At 36.5% G+C, this 14,532-nt stretch overlaps 1 long non-coding RNA gene across 1 annotated transcript; it reads right to left on the minus strand.

The window, feature by feature from the left end:
• Positions 1-469: 469 nt before the first annotated feature.
• On the minus strand, positions 470-5,638 carry LOC116421174. The gene is made up of 3 exons (XR_004231475.1): positions 5,235-5,638; positions 1,290-1,340; positions 470-649 (listed from the first exon to the last, which is right to left on the minus strand). It is a non-coding gene; the product is annotated as an uncharacterized LOC116421174 (long non-coding RNA).
• Positions 5,639-14,532: the final 8,894 nt, after the last annotated feature.

Raw genomic sequence — 14,532 nt, forward strand, 5'->3', positions numbered from 1 at the left:
AGTTTATAAGTTATGAAAACCGGATCTGAATCCATGTTTTCTCTAGCGCACCTTATAAATCATGCTCGGAGATAAAACCCAAGAACAGAGTTTTGAGATAATTTTTCTAGGGTTTTTTTTTTTTTTTTTTTTTTTTTTTTTTTTTTTTAGTGAGGGAGACAATTGGGGTTAAGTGACATGCCTAGTAAGTGTTTGAGGCCACATTTGAACTTAAGGCTCTCCTAAACTCTAGGGTTGATGCTCTATCTACTGCACCACCTAGCTACCCTTCTGGAAGATAATTTTGAACTGAACTGAGCTTTAAGAACCTGATTTAGTTGGGTTTCACTATTGTAAAGGTTTCCTGGGTCCCAATGCATTACCTTGAAAGAATGTAAAGGGGCGGGGGGGGGGGGGGGGGACCATTTAAAACCTTGAAATCTAAATACTTATTTACTTGCAGTAGAGAAATTTTCTTTAAATACCTTTGGGTTCCTTGGCAAATTGAAGTTTTGTAATTACTGAGGGATCCTTGACCCTTTCCTTCCAGTTGTCCCCATAACAGCTCTTGCTCTACTCTCTATTAGCATTCCATCAATTCTCTGTCATATCCACTTAGAAGTGATTGACTCCATAGGTGCAGTCAGCTTGGCCCAATCTTCATTTAGCCCTTAATGTGTTAACCATGGCCAGAAGCAGTATTTAGAAAAATATTTCAACAACATAAGACTTTGAATGCTTTTAATCAGAATAGCTTATTTTTTTAAAAGAAGATTTATATGAATTGTTACTAAATGAGACAAGCAGAACCAGGAAAATATTGTACATAGCAACGGCAAGATTGACATGATGCTCAATTATGATACACTTGATCCTTTTTAGTGGTTCAGTGATCTAAGAGGCAATCCCAATAAACTTTGGGTGGAAACATCATCTGCTTTCAGAGAGAACTATAGAGACTGAATGTAAATCAAAGCATACTAATTCACTTTTTTTCTCCTATTTTTTTTTCTTGTGGTTTTTCCCTTTTCTGATTTTTCTCTCCCAATGTAATTCATATGGAATTATGTAAAAAATTAATATACATGAATAACCCAAAAAAGATGTTACATGTAACTAGGGAAAATAAAAATAAGGAAAAGAAAAAATGTCACAATAAGCAAATTTATTATCTAAGAGGAATTCATTAAAATGTTTTTGTCAGCTCCAAAGTAGCTTTTTAATCTTCAACATAGTGAAGTGGTAAGGGGATGGAATGAGAAAAGAACCTCTGATTCTGGACAAAAGAAAAGTTTAAATCTAATAATTACCTGTGTGACTTTGAACAATCATTTCACTTCCCTGGATCTTAACTTTCTCATCTGTAAAATGAAAAAGTTGGAATGGATTCCTTTCTTTGGTAAATCTATGATTCTTATTTTTAAAAACTCTGAACTAAAAAAAATATCATTCATGTGTGTGTGTGCGTGGGTGTGTATATATATATATATATATATATATATATATATATATATATATATTAGAAAAGAAAAATTGCAAATAAAACTGTAAATCTCTATTACAGATAGCTTGCTTTTATGTTGAAATATTAAGTCCAACATGTAATTTTCAAAGCTTTCCTGTTTATGATTCTTTCTGGTCTTCCTTTTATCTTCTCAGAATTTTTTAATGCCTTTAAAAATCCTTGTTTGAGAATGACAAAGGAAATTAGAGCTTCCTTACAGACAAGATACAGAGCAGGGATAAAGGGAACTGAGTTATAACAAAAACAAAATTAAATCTTAGCTAATCATAATTTATTATACACTTAAGGATTAATTTATAATCATGAATACCATTTATGGTGACATTCTCATTTAATACTCAACTACAACCCCAGGAGGCAGGTATTCTTGGCATCCCTCCCTCTGTCCACACTCCCACCATCCTCAATTTTTTTGTGCTTTGTTGTGCCCTTTGTCATTCTAGTAATAGCTTTAGGAAATGTTAACCTAAGAAACCTGAGGAGTTAGGTGTTGTGATTCCCATTTTACAGTTCAATAAACTATTAGGTCAGATTGTAGATCAGAAATGCATTAGTTAAGTAACTCCTCCCCATCCCCTACATCCCCATCCCGGTCACCTAGCAAATTACTGGCAGAGACTGGACTTGAATCCTGGTCTTCTATCAAGATCCAATGTTCATTCTACATTCTGCTGGCTTTCAGGCAGGTTTCCATCACAAATGAAAAATTCCTATACACAACCAAAAGGTTTTCAAATTCAAACTTCTTAAGAGGGCAGCAGAGGAAGTTGTAGGCCCATCTTTTAAATGAAGACACCTGTTGCTTTCATTGGCTTTGTTTTTTGAGTTCACAAATGTAACTATTTGGAAAATATATTGGTGATATTATAGTGTACTATACAAAAAACCACTAGAGGGTAGTAAAACATCAAAGGAGAACATGTTACAACTTGGCTTTCAGGTCTAATGGATAAATTACATTTATAACTGTTGACTAATATCTATTGTTTCCCATCGAATCCACAAGAACATTGCTTTAAAATCCAAGGATGTGAGGAAAACATTCTTTCCATATGTTTAGGACAACGAGTCTCTAAGCCCAAGGCAAGGGAGAGCCCATACTCTCAAGGTCTCTCCCTTAAAAAGGGGTAAAGAACAATTCATTAAAACACTTAAGTCTTATTTGTTTCTGGTTTTCATGTAATTTACTATTGACTTACAGTGACAAAGATGAGACTATATTTTTGAAACTCAAGAGAAAGCAGAAGTTTCTTGGTCCTAAATGGTCCAGAAAAGAGAGACCATGATGTTTCTAAGTTTGTACTTCCAAAGGGAAGCTAGGTAGCTCATGGATAGTGTTGAGACTAGAATCAGGAAGACTAGAGTTCAAATGGTAGCTTCAGATGCTTGTGGACTCAACCAAGTCACTTCACCTTAATTTTCCTCAATAAGAGCATCAACTTCCCTTTCTTGTTGAATCACAAATGAGGTAATATTTGTAAAGCGCTCAGCCCAGTGTCTGGCAAATAGTAGGTGCTATATATGTGATGACCGCATTAGTGCCCAGGATACTTTAGAATCAGCCAGAGTCAGGATAAGCAAAAAAATCCTTTTTATTCTTTGGGGACATGAGAGGAATCCCGGCACTAATCTGGCCAGGAGTGACTCTGGCATTTTTACTCCACCCTTTTTTCCTTCCTCCTCAATCTCTCTATACGCCAACAGATCAAGCCTGCACAGAGTAGTGGGCAGGGCCATTCTTTCTCCAAGCATATGGTAATTAGCCTTAAGTTCTCTGACCTCAGTGCATCAACTCAGTTTCAGCCCATTACATATATAAATGCTATTAATTCAGTTATTACAGAAAGAGCAGGACACAATGTTTTCTGAATATACTTTAAAGAATGCCAGTCTTGGAAAGTAGGAGAATAGGGTATAAACCCCTGGTTCCAAGACTTACTAGCTGTGTGGCTATGAGAAGGTAATTTCTTTCTATGACAGCCCATTTCCTCAACTGAAAATGAGGATAATAATGGCTAGAATCATAGATTTAGAGCTGAGGGGATCTCAAAAGTTAATCTACTTTAACTTCTTCTGACCTTTACTGATTATTCCATTGAGAGTCAGAGAGAATTAAGTATTTTGCCTAAAATCACACAGATAATATAAGGCAGAAACAGGAATAGCATCCCAAGATCCTCTAACCCCACCCAATGCAGCACTGTACCCACTACATCATAATGCTTTCTAATGATAGGAGAAAAACACTTTGTAAACTTTAAAGAACTCTAACAAATGTGAATTATTGCAAGGTAGTATGGGTCTCCTCCCCTTAAGGAGACTAGATATTCTAACTGGTGGAAAGAATGTGAGATTTCACTTTAGAGTCATGTAAAATCATAGGGCTTCAATGCTGGACAAAAACCTGGAGATTATCTCAACCATAATCTTTAAAGTACAGAGTAGAAAACTGAGGTCCAGAGATCATCTTGTCAAAAGTTACACAGATCTAAGAACACAATCCCAGGTCTCCGAGTCAGTCCTAGACCAGACTAGCCTTGGTTGTACTTTACAGTGAATTATCTTCCCATCATCCCTTCCACCATCCCCTTCCCTCTCTCCAATATCTACCTTTTGCTCAGTATGGTAATGTACTGTACTTGTACAGCAATGAAATCAGCTTTTGGAAAATATGTTATCAGTTGACAACTCACTGTCTTGGTAACTCCTCAAACCAAAACTCATTTCCTTGGCTACCAATAGCCAAGGATCCTTGGTGATCCTGAGCAAATCAAAATCTGACTTAAAATTCATTATAATATGAAAGGATTAAACTAGATAGTCAATTCTAAATCTATGGTACTAACAATGAGGACAAAAGAGAAACAAGTATTTTGGGGGAGGAAGGAACAGCTCCTTTTCATATGAATGGTAAGAAAAATTTCAGAGAGGAGTCAGCCTATGAACTGAGCATTGAAAGAAGAAACAAATTTCAACAGAGGAAGGGGAATTGAGACTATTTTTAATGAAAAAATAATTAGTGATTTTTTGATCATATTTATTTTTAAACAAATCCCTACTCTCCTACCCATTAAGCTATTTCTTAAAATAAAAAATTTTAAAGAAGGTTCAGCAGATCCAAACGTAACTATATTTGACAATAAACTTGAGATTTCACTTTATAGTTCCCCATCTCCACAAAAAAGGGGGATAATTTTTTCAACATTTTGCAGGGGCCAAATTTGGCCATTATCATTCCACAGCACAATTTAGTTTTGTTCTTTTCCATTTACACTGTTGTAGTGATTGGCTTTATTGTTTTCTTAGTTGCAGTTACCTTATCCTGTATCTGTTCATATAATTCTTCTCATGATCCTCTGAATTCTGAATATTTCTTTTCTTAAGGCATGGCAGTATTTCAAGAGGAATCTTTTAAAGCATGAGGGAATGGTATAAGCATGGACACAGGAGAGGGGAGAAAAAGAATGAGCATCAGAGAGTAGTTCAGTTTGTTGACAATGTTGTAAACATTAAAAAATTAGTAAAAATAAAGTTGAAGCCAGACTGTAGAGGACATTGATTGCCAACATTAGGAATAAAAATCTCATTCAGCAAACAATGGGGAACTGCTGAAGATTACCTTACCAACTAGAATGATGTGATATGACCATGATGGTATATAAAGAAAATGATTCATTCAGCAAAATAATCAGTTCTGAAGTTCTTTCATTTTCATCTCTGAAATACCTACCATATTTGGCTCCTCCTTCCTACTTCCATTGTAACAATCTAGATTTACAGGAGGGGGGAGAAGAGGGAGATGTCAAAGATGACTTCAAAGTTACAAGCCTGCATGATGGAATAGAAAAAGACAAGTTAAAGAGAGAGGAATTCTTAAGATAAAAAAAAAAAAAAAAAAAACGAGTTCAGTTTTAGACATGCTAAATTTGAAGAAGCCCAACAAGCAATTAGAAATTAAAGATGAGGGGCAGCTAGGTAGTGCAGTGGATAGAGCACCAGCTCTGAAGTGAGGAGGACCTGAGTTCAAATATGACCTCAGACACTTAACACGTTCTGGCTGTGTGACCCTGGGGGCAAGTCACTTAACCCCAATTGCCTCAGCAAAAGAAATTAAAAATGAGATCACTGAGTGTAAGTTGGGCACATATATATGCGGATACATTCACATAAACAAATATATATATATATATCACACAATTTATTTATAAATAAATAATAATAGAAGCTATTGGAATGGATGGAACTACATGAGTGATAAACTGTAAAGAGAATACCCCATGTCAAAGGAACAAGAAGAGTTTGCACAAAGTCCAAGATCAAAAATAGCAGGGCCAAGATCATGAAGAGAAGTCAGGATGTTGCCTGATCTCTAATATCCCTTAGAAACAAAATTAAATCAAGTCTCTAAAAGAATTCTGGAGTGACAAAATCCATAAAAAAGATGGAGTAAAACAATATTTCAGCCCAAGATAATTTAGAAGGACTTCAGGAAAGTTCTGTAAATTTTGGTAATGGGGAGAGCAGCCCAGAGCTGGCAGGTGTCATGCAAGCCAGTGGGAGGCTCTTGAGCCACAGTACAGATCAGCAACCAAGGCCTTGAGGTCTAGACTCAGCAGGCCAACTGTGAGGCCTGTAGCTCCAGCACAGCAGACAAACTGACAGCTATAGAACCAGGGCAGAAAAGTTTGAGCTACCTTAGTGTAGTAGGCAAGCCACTAGCCCCAGAGGTCCCAAAGTGAAAAGTCAATGACCAAACCCCCTGGCTTTCAGTGAAAGCAGCTTGAGACAGTGCCCTTGGTATCCCAAGAACAGAGCTCAACCTTAAAAAAAATGAACCAAAAATGAGAGAGAGAGAGAGAGAGCACTGACCCCAGGGAAAATCCAAACACAAAATCAGAAGAGGACATCAATGTTAAAATGCCAGCATGTGAAACCTCAAAGAGAAATATGAATTGGTCTCAAGACCAAAAAGTCCTCTTGGAAGAGCTCAAGAAGGATTTTAAAAATCAATTGAGATAAAAGAAAAAATGAGAGTAATCCAAGAAAATTATGGGGAAAATGGTCAACAGCTTGGAAAAGCACAAAGTTATGGAAAGGAAAAAAAAACTTTTAAAAAGTAGAATTGGTCAAATGGAGGAGATACAAAACCTAACTGAAGAAAATAATTCCTTAAAAATTAGGATTGAGCAAATGGAAGCTAATGACGCTATCAAACATTGAGAATCAGTCAAACAAAATCAAAAGAAACATAGAAAATAGAAGAAATATAATAGAAGGAAAGAAATAAATAGAAGAAACAGAAGAAAATGTAAAATATATCACTGGAAAAATAACTGACTAGCAAAAAGATATCCAGGAGAGATAATTTCAGAATTATTAGACTACCTGAAGGCCTAGATTAAAGAACTTAGACATCTTTCCAGAAATCATCAAGGAAAATTTGCCCTAATATTATAGAACCAAGTCATTGAAAGAATCCACCTGTTTAAAAAAGATCTCCAAATGTAAAACTCCAAGGAATATTGTAGCCAAATTCCAGATCTAGCAGGTCAAAGAGAAAATACTGCAAGCAGCCAGAAAGAAGCAATTTAATTATCAAGGAGCCACAGTCAGGATTACAGAGGACACAGCAGCTTCTACATTCAGGATCAGAGGGCTTGGGATGATATTCCAGAAGGCAAAGAAGCTTGAATTATAACCATGAATTAACTATCCAGAACTAGCAAGCATAATCTTTCAGGGGAAAAGATGGACATTCAATGAAATAGGGGATTTTCAAACTTTCCTAATATAAAGACCAGAGCTGAACAGAAAATTTGATCTTCAAATCCAGATTCAAGAGAAGAATACAAAGATAAATAGGAAAGAAAAACAAGACAAAACAAAATATGGAATTCAATAAGGTTAAAAAAAAAAAAAAGCTTATATCCCCCCTTCATGGGAAGATGATACTTGTAATTCTTAAGAGCTATATTTCTAGTGTCTCTATTAGGGCAGGTAGAAGTAATATACTTAGAGATTATAGATATACATTGACTTTGATGTAATGATAAAAAAAAATTAAGGGGTTAAAAAAGGACTGTAATGACAGAAAAGGAAAGAGGGAGGCAGAATGGGGTGAATTATATTTCAGGAAGAATGTTCAGGAAGAGGCATAAAAACATAGTAGGGGGAAAAAAGGGAGGTGAACACTGTTTGAACCTTACTCTCATTAGATTTGGATCAAAGAGGGAATAACATACACTCTCAGGTAGGTAAAGAAATCTATTTTACCCTATAGGAGAGTAGGAGGAGAAGAAAAGAAAGTGTGATGGGGGTTGATAGATGAAAGGACTGAGAGAACTGTGGTCAAAAGCAAAACACTGATGAGGAGGAATGATGAGGAGAGAAAAAATTTAAGTAGGGTAAAATAGGATGGTGGGAAATACACAATAATTTAAATTGTGAATGTGAATGGGATGAACTATATAAAGAGAAGCAGACAGAATTGATTAAAATCCATAAACCTATGTTATTTACAAGAAATACATCTGAAGCAGAGATACACACACAGAGTAAAGGTAAAAGGCTGGAGCAGAATACATTATGCTTCAGCTGAAGTAAAAAAAAATACATTATGCTTCAGCTGAAGTTAAAAAAAACAAAACGGGGTAATAGATGGATAGAGCAGTTTAATAGAATGATAGGGACGGAAGTCAGATTGTTTCATCTCCTCAGGAATGTTTAAAGAGCCTCTCTTTAAAAATATTTCAATTTTACCTGGGGATGAGTACTTGAAATATCCTCATTGAGTTCACAGCTTGAAGCAACATTGGCTGTTTCCTAATAACCATCCCATCATTTTGATTCTAGCATCTTCATGAGATAACGAGTGTGAGATGCATTTTTTGGCTAGGATTAAATAAAATTTGAAGTTTTCCCTTGCTATATTTTTAGAATAAAAATAGTGATAAACACAATGGTATCTCAGCACTCATCTGCTTCAAAATTCATTGAAATCAGTACTCAATGCATTTCAAAGATGAAAAAAATGCTTCAGCATTTGATCTTGCTCAATACTGTGTGAGATGCTGTGGAAGATCTCTACCCAAAATGACTACTCAGAGATCACTCAAAGTAGAAAGCAGAAAGATTGTTTATTATTAAATTCTCATGAGAATGAGCAGTCCCACCACGAGATAAGCTTGTGGTAGGAGGGCTGAAGAATTAGTAGATACCCAGCTTTTATAGATTTTGTTACCAGAGAATACATCACAAGTAAGAGAGCATTGAGAGGAAGAGGGGGGCATCTAATTGGTTGTTGCTATTTGAAGAAATTGGAATGGAAGAGTTCTGTTTCCCCCAAATCACCTGATTTCTAGGAAACAGAAAATCAGGCCTTCAGGCTTTAGATAATCAAGCAGACAGTGTTTAAACTAATAGTCTAAATATCGATAAATGTCAAATATTGATAAATGTCATCAGCTCAGGTTAAGTAAATATGTATCTATAGCTACTCAAGGCTCAGGTAAATATAGGCCTGCACATATTGTATTTATGCAGGTTACGGAGACACAGAAATAATGAAAATAAAACGCAGAAAAAGAATTCACACATTCCCATAAGTTCTTCACCTTATTTCTCTATTCCACATAATACTCACCACACTTTGTTGTCATCTTAGTTGAACAATAGGGATGTGATTAGCCAAATATACTGTTCAGCTCCTGCCACTGATGCTATTGCCCTCCACCACAGTTAGCTCCTCCCCAGCAAAGATGAGTGAGCATGATTGTCAGGTTGGAATCCATGATTTAGAGCCTATGACCTTAGGCAGGGACATTGTGGGGCAGTTTCTGTAGGATGATATGGCTATATAGCACATGATCTCTTGGCTTTCAAAACAATAGGACTGGAAGGGAGACTGAATGGCAGAAGTCAGAGCAGTGGCAGCAGCAGGAACCTGGGCAGCATCTGCAAAAGCAGCTAGGGACCCAAGATTCCTGGCAGCCCTGAGCCCCATCAGCTACTAAAGCTCTGGGCAGAGGAGGATCCAGGGCCCCCCAAACCCCAAAGCAGCTTGGATGGCATGGGGGAGGGGGAAGAGTATGAAGATCATGATTCATCTCAGAAAATGAGTTGGGTCAACAAAGGAGGATTGTGACTAGACTGGCTTATTTCTCTGCAACTGGAAACTCCTATTTGTCCCTTTGGAGAATCAGATAGGGAGGGATGGTTATGCTGCAGAATGGAAATATAGTCCTTACAGGGAAAATTCATTCAGTACTCATTAGTTTTGCCACTCACTAAGCCTTCTGAAACCAATTAATGAGTACTGAGGTACCACTATAATATTAAAATACTTTATCTTCTAATTCTAAGAAGATTAAGTTATTCCTGCTAGGAATAACAGACATATCATTGGATGAAACTAGAATACTCTTTTAGGCTAGCAGATCTGCTACTTTTATTTTTATTAGTAGCTTGTAAGCAATTTGAGAGCAAGGAATGTGTAATTTTCTTCTTGGAATTCCTATCTAGTATAGTGCCTTGCACATAGGAGCTTAATAAGTCTGTTGATTTTTAAGGTTTAAATTTTTTACTAAACAATGTTCATTTTCTGTATTTATATCTCACTACTTTTTTTGTAATGACAGCTGTTCTCTTAGTAAAGCCACCTGAGGGTTTATTATTCTAGGAGCACCCTGGTCAAACAAGATTAAAGGATGAGTTTTGTCCTAAATGAGGTACTAGACATCTCCCACTAGATGATTAAATCTTCTTGATGGGGTACAAACCTGTAGTCTGGTGCACATCTTCCAATTCTTCATCTCCTCAAAAGTAAATAAGGTAATTTTAGGTTGTTAAGGTTATCTGATATAAACTTACTGAGGTAAAGAGAAGATGAGGGAAGATGAGGAAAGAAGAGGGGGACAAGAAGAGAAAGGAAGGAAGGAAGGAGAAAGAGGGAATAGGGAGAAAGAGGTGCTATAGAAGGAAAGAAGAGTGAGAAGAGAGAAGAAAAGAGTGAAGGAAAGGAAGAGATTCCAATAACAGACACAAACAAGATTTATAGTATAGCACAGAATTAAGGCTTTATGAGAGACAGAACAAAGAAAGCACATTTGTATGAATTTAAATCAAAACCAGGCTTTTCTGTTCAGGATAGGCATTTCACTGAAGATGCATGCTCCTTGCATATTCACCATCTGAGAGATATGTTTTAATGATGTAAGTATCAGGCTTTGTAGTAAACAAAGTGAGTATTATGGAGCCCAGCCTGACTTTGTTAAAGTTTGAAAGAAAAAAATATTTGAAAATTCATAAATGGTATCTATCCCAATGCAACTGGATCACTGTAGGAAAGAGAAATGAGAACAGATTGCTTACATTTTGCCTTTTTTTTTTTTTTTTTTTTTTTTTTTTAAAAGCACACATAACCAAATTCTCTAAGAGGAGATATGTTCCAATCTCCATAGGGCAACAACCCAAATTAAGGATAAAATCCGCCAGCTGGAATCATTGATGGAAGACATTTTGCGGGTGGTAAAGTAACAAAGTCTCTTGAAAAAAAAAATGACAAGTATATGTTGTAGGCTCAATGGAATTTGCTTAATACATTGCACATTTGTCACCAACAGTCAGTATTTGGGGTGCCAGAAGACATAATTTCTTCATTATACCATCAAATGCTTGTCAGTTCTGGAAAATGAACTTTGGGATAAAAAAAAAATTCAATCTTATTGCCTTTTCATTTAAAAGCACATCCTTTGCTGGTCAGAAATTTTGAATGGAGCAGTTGAGTGAGTCCATAAAGAAGATATGTTAGTCAGGCCAGTAGAAACAGGGGTCATTTGGCTACCTTTGAATCTACTTTTTAAACCCCAGGACCACTCAATACACCCTGGTGGCCAAGGGAAGGAAAGAATGAATAACCATTTTATCAAGGTTCCAAAGATGAATGGAAGCCAGTGGCGGAATTAAGACTGCAATTGGAGAGACTAGTTAAACTTTTATCTTGCCATTAGGTGATACAACAGATAACATGCAGGACTTGAAGTCAGGGGACTTATCTTCCCGAGTTCACATCCAGTTGTAAAGATTTTGGGCAAATCACAACCTTGATTGATTGTCTCCAAAAAAAAAAAATTCACTTCCAGAAAGTTTGTGTCAAAATGCTGTCCTTGGGTTTTTTCAGTGTGATAAAAAGTCAGGTTTCAGATTCTTCATTTGTAAAATGATCTAAAGAAGGAAATAGCAAATCACACCAGTATTTTTGCCAAGAAAATGCAAGTGGGGTTACGAAGAGTCAGACAAGATAGAAAAAAATGACTAAACTTTGCTGTTTTATCTGGACCATAACTTTGTAATCTGCAGTAGCAATCCAAATAATCCCACATATTCAATCAGTTCCTAAGTCTTGTTGATTTTACCCTATCCCTTCTTTCTGTTCACACAATTACCACATTCATTTGTTCCTCAGATGTGTCCGACTGACTGTGACCTCTTAGACCATAGTATGGCCAGACCCTTTTGTCTTCCATATCTCTCAAAGTCTGTTCAAGTTCATATTCATTTTTTTCCAAGTTACTATCTCTTCATTTCATAGGCAATCCTCTTTTTCTTTTGCCTTTAATCTTTCCCAACATCAAGGGTCTTTTCCAATGGGCCAATTCTCTCATTATATGGCTTTAAGCTTCAGCTTCAGTGTTTGAGCTTGCAGTGAGTAGCCTAAATTAATTTCTTTAAATATTGACTAATTTGACTTCATTTCTTCCAAGGGACTCTCAAGAGTCTTCTCCAAATTCTCCAAATTTGAAAAAGCATCAATTTTGTGGTGCTCAGTTTCCTTTATAGTCCGACTCTCACAGCCATACATTGCTACTGGAAAAATCAGCTTGACCACATGGACCTTTGTCAGCAAGGTGATGTCTCTGATTTTTAGTACATTGTTTAGATTTGCCATAGCTTTCCTTCCAACCAGCAACTGTCTTTTAATTTCATGGCTATCGTTAGCATTTGCAGTGATTTTTGAGCCCAAGAATATATTTAACACTGCTTCCATTTCTACTCCCCCTCTATTTGCCAAATGGAACCTATTGTTAAAATCTTTTTAACTGATATTAAGCTATAAACTAACTTTTACTTTCTTTTTCACCATCAAGCAACTTCTTCCTTCCTTCTCTTTCTGCCATTATAGTACTATCAGCTATATATCTGAGATTGTCAATATTTCTTGCAGCAACCTTAATTTCAACTTTTGATTCATCCAGCCTGGCATTGTGCATGATGTCATCTGTATATGTTAACTGAATAAGGTGATAATATACAACCATGAATATTCCTTTTTTGTAATCCTAAACCAATTGGTTGTTCTATTTTTGGTTCTAATCGCTTCTTCTTGGCCTATGAACAGGTTCTTCCGTATGAGGTAAGATGATCTGTTACTTCCATCTTTGACCACATTCATTCAGCCTCTTGTTACCTCACTGAGTCTTTAGTTGATTCTCCTTGCTTCAGCTCTTTCCTCTCAAATCCATTTTTTATATAGCTGCCAAATAGATTTTCCCGAATCATAGGTCTAACTAAGCTATTCCCCTGTCCAGCACATTTCAGAGGCTCTTCATTGATTCCTAGGATCAAATACAAATTTCTCCATTTGGCATTTAAAGCTCTTTATGATCTACCTCTCCAACCTCCTTTCCTATAAGCTTAGCATACATTACTCCCTTTCATAATGGAGTATCCCCTTCAAACACGATTCTTGACCTTAAAGAATACGATATAGTAGAAAGAATACAAGTTTTAGAGTCAGAGGACCTGGGTTCAAATTCTGACTTTGCCACTTATCACTTATTACCTTGGGAGAGCTGAAATATCACTGGGCCTCAGATTCCCCAGCTGTGTAATGAGGGAGTTGAACTAGCTGATCTCTAAGGACCCTTCTAAATACATGTCTCTGCACTGGCTGTCTACTATCCTCGGAATGCATTCTCTCATTGTCTCTTCCTCCTAGAATCCCTTAATTTTTTTCAGAACTCAGCTCAAATGCTACCTTCTCACATAAGGCTCTTCCAACTTCTCCCAGCTTCTAATCTAATCAATCATTCAACCAATAAGCATTAAGTGCTTACAATGAACCAGGCACGATGCTTAAGTGCTGGGGGTACAAATATAAGCAACAAAAAACCAGTCCCTACCCTGAGCGAGATTGTTTTAGGGAGGGGGAATGACACATAATAAGTAGCGTGATAAGGGATGTGGAAGGGATGCAGCAGAAAGTGAAGAAAGCCTGATGCAGATGAGTCAGCAGTGTAGCTTGGAGATGAATGGCAGAAACCATGGATCTTCTTTGCAACCTGCTTCCCAGTCTGATTTCAGCTCCAAGAAACAAGATACTTCCTTTCTTGTCTTTTCCCCCCTTTTCTGCCTCCTTCTGTAGGTTTCCTTCTCCAATTACATTGTAAATTCCTTGAAGGCAAGAACTTAATTTTATCCCCACAGTTCTAGCACTGTGCCTGGCAACAGTAGATGCTTACTAAATGTTTATTGAATAGTATTATGTATATTTTCCTCCAAACATTAGAGATTCTCAGAGGGACTAGCTAATCATAGGGAGAGGTCTTGGGCAAAAGATGCTTCTGTAAGAAGTTATCTTGGAGGGAGTCAACTTCCAGGATGAAGGTTTCTATGGTCTAGGGGACAAAGTCTTGTGGAAGAGAATCAACAGTATAGCTTGGTGAGCATTGAATTATTTTCCCCATAAAAATTGCCTTTTATTTACTGTGTTAATACTTAACACATATGTATGCCCATACTGTCTTCCCCAGGAAAATGTAAGCTCCACGAAGGACTATCTCATTTTTATCCTTGTATTCCCAGAACCTAGCATAGTGTCTGACATATACTAAATAATAAAATTAATAAATATTACTATTTAATAAATGTTGACTATTTTTAAAAGCTTTGCAGTTGAATTTCTCTTGTTTGCCCATGTTTTTGCTACAAATGCTTCAGAAAAACTTTCCTAGGAGTTTAACTTTTCCTTT

The sequence above is a fragment of the Sarcophilus harrisii genome, chromosome 2, assembly GCF_902635505.1.
Source record: "Sarcophilus harrisii chromosome 2, mSarHar1.11, whole genome shotgun sequence".
Taxonomy (NCBI): domain Eukaryota; kingdom Metazoa; phylum Chordata; class Mammalia; order Dasyuromorphia; family Dasyuridae; genus Sarcophilus; species Sarcophilus harrisii.